Here is a 7,169-nt window from a genome sequence, read left to right as displayed (position 1 = left end):
TATATGTTCTTCTCTTAGTTTCTAGAGAGAGAAGCTCCCCCCTCTCTCTAGAATTAGGTTAGGCTTAGTTTAATTTCCTTTAATTTCAGTCTTTAATTCTTGTTTTGATGTAGTTTCCTTTATGTTTTCATGCCTTCTTGTCTTTATCTTCTTTATTTCTCTTGTTATTTCCTTTATTTTGTCACTTTGATGTTATGAACACTCTGTTAATTTTAATTTCAATTAATACAATTTATGTTTTTATGATCATTTATTGCTTTCTTTAGTTGTTGTTATGATTTTCTTGCATTTGGTAGTTAGATTTTATTTTCAATGCAATTTAATATTATTTTATTCTCATGCACACCAAGTATTTGACAAAATGCTTGGCTTAGTTTTTACATAGTTTTTCTTCACTCTTAGCTTGAAATTGATGACTTTGGTGACCCTTGAGTCATTGATATCCATTCTTGTTTGATATATTAGAGTAGTTAGTTGATTTGGTTTCCCTTGACTCTAAGTGACCCAATAGTGTTGACTAGGACTTAGGGATTGAAATCAACTATGCCTATTTGACTTATCCTCGATGTAGGGTTGACGAAGTAGGATTAACTCTTCATAATCATCATGTGTTCGTAGTCAATGGCTAGGATAGGTAACCTTAGCTCCCAATCCTTGCCAAGAGGTTTCTTGCATTTGAATTTTGCTTTCCTTGCATTTTATTGCTTTGACTTTAATTCTTTACATGCTTGTTTCATTCCTTGCTTTTCTTGCATGTTTAATTTTCACACTCTTGGTCGAGAAATTGGTTGTTTGGGTGAAATTAAGTTGTGGATGTCCATTCCACATTGTGTGAGGATTGTTAATTGGTTTGGTTTCCGTTGACTCTAAGTGACCCACTAGTGTTTACTAGGACTTAGGGATTGGAATCAATTATGCCCTTTTGACTTATCCTTGATGTTAGGATAGACTAATTAGGAATAATTCACACACAATTACCATGTTTGTGGTCCACAACTAGGATAGGAATCCTTAATCCCCCAATTCTCACCAAGATCTCTTTTTAGTATTTAAATTCCATGTTTTATTGCTTTTATTGCTTTCCCTTTTAATCCCCCATTTCCCTATAGCCAATAATTGAGCACCTTAATTGCAACTCCTAGGGAAGAACGACCCGAGGTTTAATTACTCTCGGTTATTTTGTATCGAATTTAACATTTGATTGTGAGAGTTCATTGTTGGTTTGGACTATGCTACCAACGAATTGATTATTGCTTTGATTTATTCTAGATCAACGATAAATTCTCTCATTATCACTCACCTAGCCTCTCCTCCTTTCAATTTGAAAATTTTGGTTTGTGGATATTGAGAATTGTGATGTTTTGATGTTTTAGGATCAAATTAGCTATAGAAAATTGTTGGATTTTATCCAATAAACCCATGGGAACGGTAAGGAACCCTTGAACCCCTGTGAATTATTAAAATTGGTAAGTCCTATGTTAATTATAGTGATATTGTATGAATTAGATTTTGTTTCATGTTGAATGAGAGTCCAATTGGTGGTTTGGAACAAAATTTCGGTGGTTGAGCTTATTGATATGACATTTGGATACTTGAAGCTTGTGGAGGAGAGGTTTTTGAGGTGTTCCGGGTTTATGAAAGAATCGACCAAGGTATGGTTTTGACATCTTGTAATTAATTTATAATGTTGCGTGACAACTTTGGTTAGTTGTCTTAGGATAGCCTTGAATGTTTGAATGGTTAAATTTAATGGGATTAATGTATGTGTATGTGTGAAATGAGTATGATGCTGAATTTGATAGTGAAGTGGTTGAATTTGATACCATTGTTGTTTACATGCATATATGTGATGAATTTGATGTTGAGTTGATAATGAAGCATTGGTATCTTTGGGTAACAAAATAATTGAAAATTTATGGAATAGTGTTCAGTGAGTCATGAGAAGGCTTGAGATGAATTTGGTTAAGATTTGGTTGGTTGTTGAATTGAAAAGTTTGGGAAACTTGAGGTTTGAGTTTTTGGTTAAAATATAATTTTTGACCAACTTCTGTGGGTCATAACTTGGTTTCTGGACCTCCAAATTTTGTAAAACTTATTTTGAACAAAAATTAGGTCTATGAAATTTGTAATATTCGAAGAATAGACTAAAAATAATTTTTAACGAAAAAGTTATGCGTTTGAAGTTTAGGTTTAAAACATAATTTTGTAGTAAACCAGAATTTTTAGTATGCATGCGTACGAACACTATGGTGCGCACGCACATACCAGAGTTGTGAGATTCGTGCGTACGCACGATGGGGTGTGCATACGCACACCCAGGGGATTTCGCAAGTTGTGCATACGCACACTATGATGCGTACGCACATGAAGGGAAGTTCGTCTGGTACGTGCGTACACACAATACCATGCATACGCACGATGCTCTGTTTTTTATTAAAACTTTGTTTCTAACTGTTTGACCTTTCCGGCAAGCTTGTAACCCTCCAAAATCATTGTTTTGATGAAAATTCACAATTTTTGAACTATCAATCATTCCTCTAGTTTTTCCAAACCTCTGAAAATTCTATTTAAAATCTGTTGGCTAGGTTTTAGGCTACATAATACGAGTAAGTGTGTTGATGGAGTTAGTTTTGGCATCGAATGAGATTTGAGAAGCGAATGATTGACTTGATGAGGTAATGTAAATGATAAATGAGACATGATTGATAATGATGTTGACATTGATGAATTATGATTGAAATATCCGCATGACTTATATAGTTGAATTATTTGGGACATGAGTTTCCCTGGGTGAATTTAGTGGCTTGTCACCACTTGCTCCAAGTTGAAACTCGATATCCTGTTAACTCTCTGTCGCAAGATGTGACCGGGTATTTGATTAGCTACCGGACATGTTGGGTTTGGCTATATAACCGACATATGAGACTCATCAGCCATAGGCAGGCATACATCATATGCATTTGTATGTTTTTCTTGAATGTGCATTTGTTTTTGGTTTGCCTAACTACTTAGCGATGTTTATCTGCTTGTTTACTTGATGTATCTATACTCTATCTATGCTTTCTTTGTTTGATTTATATGTGTATGTATATTTCTGAGAGACTCTCTTTTGGTGGAGGTGTGATGAGGGTTATTGCACCTAGAGATTAGCAGGTTTGAGGGAAGCAGAAGGTGCAGAGTTAGATTAGAACTAGATTCCTATAAATAGATTACTGAATTTCTGGTTTAGTATAATCTTTAAGTTAGAATCTGAGTGTTGGAGTTTGAATGGGAGGAAAATTTCCAATTAAGAATTTATAATAAGAACAGGGTTGCAAGTACAGTTCTTAACTGACGAAAATTCCGCTTATCAATTTAAAAGGGTTGTCACAAAATTAGAATGAAAATACTGGGAGTAGAAATCCCAGGTCGTCTCCCAACGAGTTAACAAAAGAGTGCTATTTTATTAGTCAGAAGTTTTTCGAGAAATTTTAAGAGTTGGAGAACAGGAAAATAAATGATTGTAATTTAAAGCAATGAAAATTAGCGAGAGAATTTATATAATAAAAAAAAGCATTGACTGGGGGTAGATTAATTGGAAGTTCTATCCTTGTTAGATTTTTCCAAGTGTAATATCAAGCAGTTGTTGTTTTCACTTAGTTGACCCTTACCGAATAAAGGAAAGTCAAGTGATTAAGCCAACTTCTATTCACAAGTCCTAATCCTCTCCCTTGGGAAGGATTAGCGTTAGTGTTTGGAAAGCTGGCCAACAACTTCCAATTAAAATTAACACTTGAGTAATTCAACTCAAGGGTCTCCTCTTAATCAATCCCCAAGTCAAGTTGGGAGTCTACTCCATTGTCATGAATATAACGTTCACAGGCATATAAAGAGAATAAGAAGAAGACATGATAAACTAAATAAAATAATAACTGAAAATTAATTAAAGGTAAAAATAGTTCTTTGCATTAATAAATCCCAAAATCATAAACATCCTTATCTGAACAGGGTTAATGGGCAATAAAAGAGTAAGAGAATAAGGAAACAAACTAGAATAATAGAAACTTCAATGGAGGAAGTGACTCTTCTCAATATCCAAAGCAAAAGCATAAAAAGCATAAAAATTAGAACTATGAATGTGAAGAAAACCTAGAGGAAGTGTGATTTCTCTCTAAGATTCCAATCTAAAACTAAAACTATGCGAATGAGGAAGTGTGTTGAGTCTCTGCTTGTCCCCTGGCTCTAGTCTGTGTGTCTGGGCCGAAAACTGGGTCCAAACTCAGCCCAAAATTGCCCCCAGCATTTTCTGCGATTTTTGCAGGTAGCGCATGTCATGCGTACGCGTCAGTCACGCGTACGCGTCGCTGGTCATCTTTGCGTATCACGCGTATGTGTCAGGCACGCGCACGTGTTGCCGTGCCAACTCTGCTTCACGCGCATACGTGAGCCATGCGTGCGTGTCACTTCTCGCTGGTTGTCTCCTTTATTTCTTGTGTTCCTTCCATTTTTGCAAGCTTCCTCTCCATCCTCTAAGCCATTCCTGCCCTTTATAGCCTGAAAACACGTAACGCACAGATCTCGGCATCGAATGGTATTAAGGGGAATTAAAAATACACAATTTAAAGGCTTAGGAAACAAGTTTTCAATCATATAACAAAATTGAAAAGGAATTGTAAAATCATGCCAAATATATGAATAAGTGTGCAAAGACTTGATATAACCACTCAATTGCGCACAAGATAAACTATAAAATACTGGTTTATCAGAGTTCTAGGATGCCTCTAGCTTTTCCAGGACATTATTTATTATCTATGCAGGCACCTTTACCATGCTGAGAACCTCTAGTTCTCATTCCATACATATATTGTTGATTTTCAGATACAGGTCAAGAGGCACCTTGTTGAGCGTCTAGAGATTTTCTGTCCAAGTAAAGATGTCACCTTTGAGTTGTTATGTTATGTGTTTAGGCTATGTTGTATATGTAGTTAGATTTCTCCACACTGTATATTTTGTATTGTGACCCTCCTAGAGGTTGACCTGAAGAAACACTACAACAGAAATGGGCAATTACAGCGGAGAATTGCCTGCGTTTCCCGAACGGCTACAAATTTATTAAGTAGTTGCGGTTCTTGATGCATTATTGATGCATTATTCTTCTCTAGTCATGCTTTCTAGACTTTGTTCTTCATCTAACCAATCAACAAAAATTTAGTATACCAATGCAAACATCATGAGGTCTTTTCAAGGTTGTGATGGGGCTAAGGTAAGGGTGAGGATATATGTATGGCCAAGTGAGCTAAAATATGAATCTTTGATTAACCTAAGCTTTCACCTGACATACACACACACTCTATGTAATTCTAAAGTCATGCCTAGCTACCCGAAATTCCCACTTTTGTATCACATACTCATGCATCACTTTTAATTTTATCACATATGCATTGATCTTTCATTAAACTTAACATTGGGGTAATTTTGTCCCATTATTTATTTATTTATTTGAATATTTTTTGTTTGATTTTTTTTATTTTTTATTGAAAATATAAAAGTAAACATAACATATCAATGCACATGACTTTTTAATTTTTTCTGGGCTCACATGAGCATGCACCCAAATTTCCAATACTTTTGTTAATAAAATACTGTACACTTTCATCAACCCAAGTTCCCACAATTCCCCACACTTAATTAATACACAATCTCTATCTTAAGCTAACCAAAGATTCACTTGGGGTAATTAATTATTTTTCCACTTAAGGCTAGTGATGTGGTAAAATATAGAACAGAAGGTGATTAAAAGGATGATGCACGGAAAACTTGTCTCGCAACAAATTTCCTTCGGCAAGTGTACCGAATTTGTCGTCAAGTAAAAACTCACAATAGAGTGAGGTCGAATCCCAAAAGGATTGATTGATCAAGCAACTTTAATTAGAGGACTGTTCTAGTTGAGCGAATCCAAAATTTGAGTTGAGAATTGCAGAAAATAAAATGGCGGGAAGGTAATTGACAGGAAAGTAAATGCTAGAATTATAGATCTGAAAGTAAATGACTGAAGGTAAATTGCAGAATTGTAAATGGGAATGGGGGAATTTCTCATTAAAGTAAATAACAGAAATTAAAGAGAATGGGTAAGATCAGAAATGGGGAGTTCATTGGGCTTAGGAGATGTTGCATTCTCCGGATCAATTTCATTTTCATCTCTTCCTCAATCAATGCACTCATTGATCTCCTTGGCAATCTTAAGTGATTGAATTACAATTTCTTGTAATTCAATCTCTCAAATCTTGATCAATTTTCAAGATAACTACTCAATTGGATGAAGATCGAAAGCTTTCAAGTAAAATCAAGAGAAAAGATAGAAGAAGAATAATGAAAACTAGTATTGATCCATCAAATTACAACAGAGCTCCCTAACCCAATGACAGGGATTTAGTTGTTCATAGCTCTGGAAAATAAAAACAAAGATGGAGAATACATGATGAAAACTTAGAAGTGCAGAGAAAGTAAATACAGAGAGTAGTTCCTATGCTAAGAGTCTCCCTATAATTTCCAACTCCCCAAAATATTTCAAAGCTACTCCTATATATACTACTCTTCTGTTCTTCTAGTTGATTTTTCAAGTCTTGGGCCTTTGGATCTTGAGTTTGAAGCAGTTTTCTTCTTCATTGGGCTTAACTTTTACTTGTAGAGAGAAAGTATGAAGTGGGCAGGGGATTTGGCTCAGGAAGTTAGTGGTGTTAACGTTCAGTGAAAATATGGGTTCGAGAACGTTAGTGACACTTCCCATTGTCACTAACGTTCCAAATTGCCCCTATTTTCCCCGTTAGAGTCCACGTTAACTAGGTTAACATGGCTTCTAACGTGGCCTTGCTAGCCATCTCCAACGTTAGTGACAATGTTGGGTGTCACTAACGTTGGCGATCACCTTCTTTCTTCACGTTAGCTTCCACGTTAACTAGGTTAACGTGGGAGTCAACGTGGCTCATTGGGGGATTGTGTTCTTCCAACGTTAGTGGCAATGTTAGGTGTCACTAACGTTGTCGACCACTTTGTTCCTTCACGTTAGCTTCCACGTTAACTAGGTTAACGTGGGAGTTAACGTGGCTTAATGTTCTTTGGCCAACGTTAGTGACAATGTTGAGTGTCACTAACGTTGGCTCCCCCCCCCCCCCTTTTTTTTTTTACGTTTA

General features: G+C 35.8%; 1 long non-coding RNA gene across 1 annotated transcript in view; it reads right to left on the bottom strand.

The window, feature by feature from the left end:
• LOC110267166 overlaps positions 2,903-7,169 on the bottom strand; it is a 19,405-nt gene continuing 15,138 nt past the window's right edge. The window contains exon 4 of the long non-coding RNA XR_002354524.1: positions 2,903-3,004. This is a non-coding gene — a long non-coding RNA (uncharacterized LOC110267166). The remainder of the gene's footprint in view (positions 3,005-7,169) is intronic.

This window comes from Arachis ipaensis, chromosome B09, assembly GCF_000816755.2.
Source record: "Arachis ipaensis cultivar K30076 chromosome B09, Araip1.1, whole genome shotgun sequence".
NCBI classification, from domain to species: Eukaryota; Viridiplantae; Streptophyta; class Magnoliopsida; order Fabales; family Fabaceae; genus Arachis; species Arachis ipaensis.
This window is presented reverse-complemented; position numbering and strand designations above follow the sequence as displayed.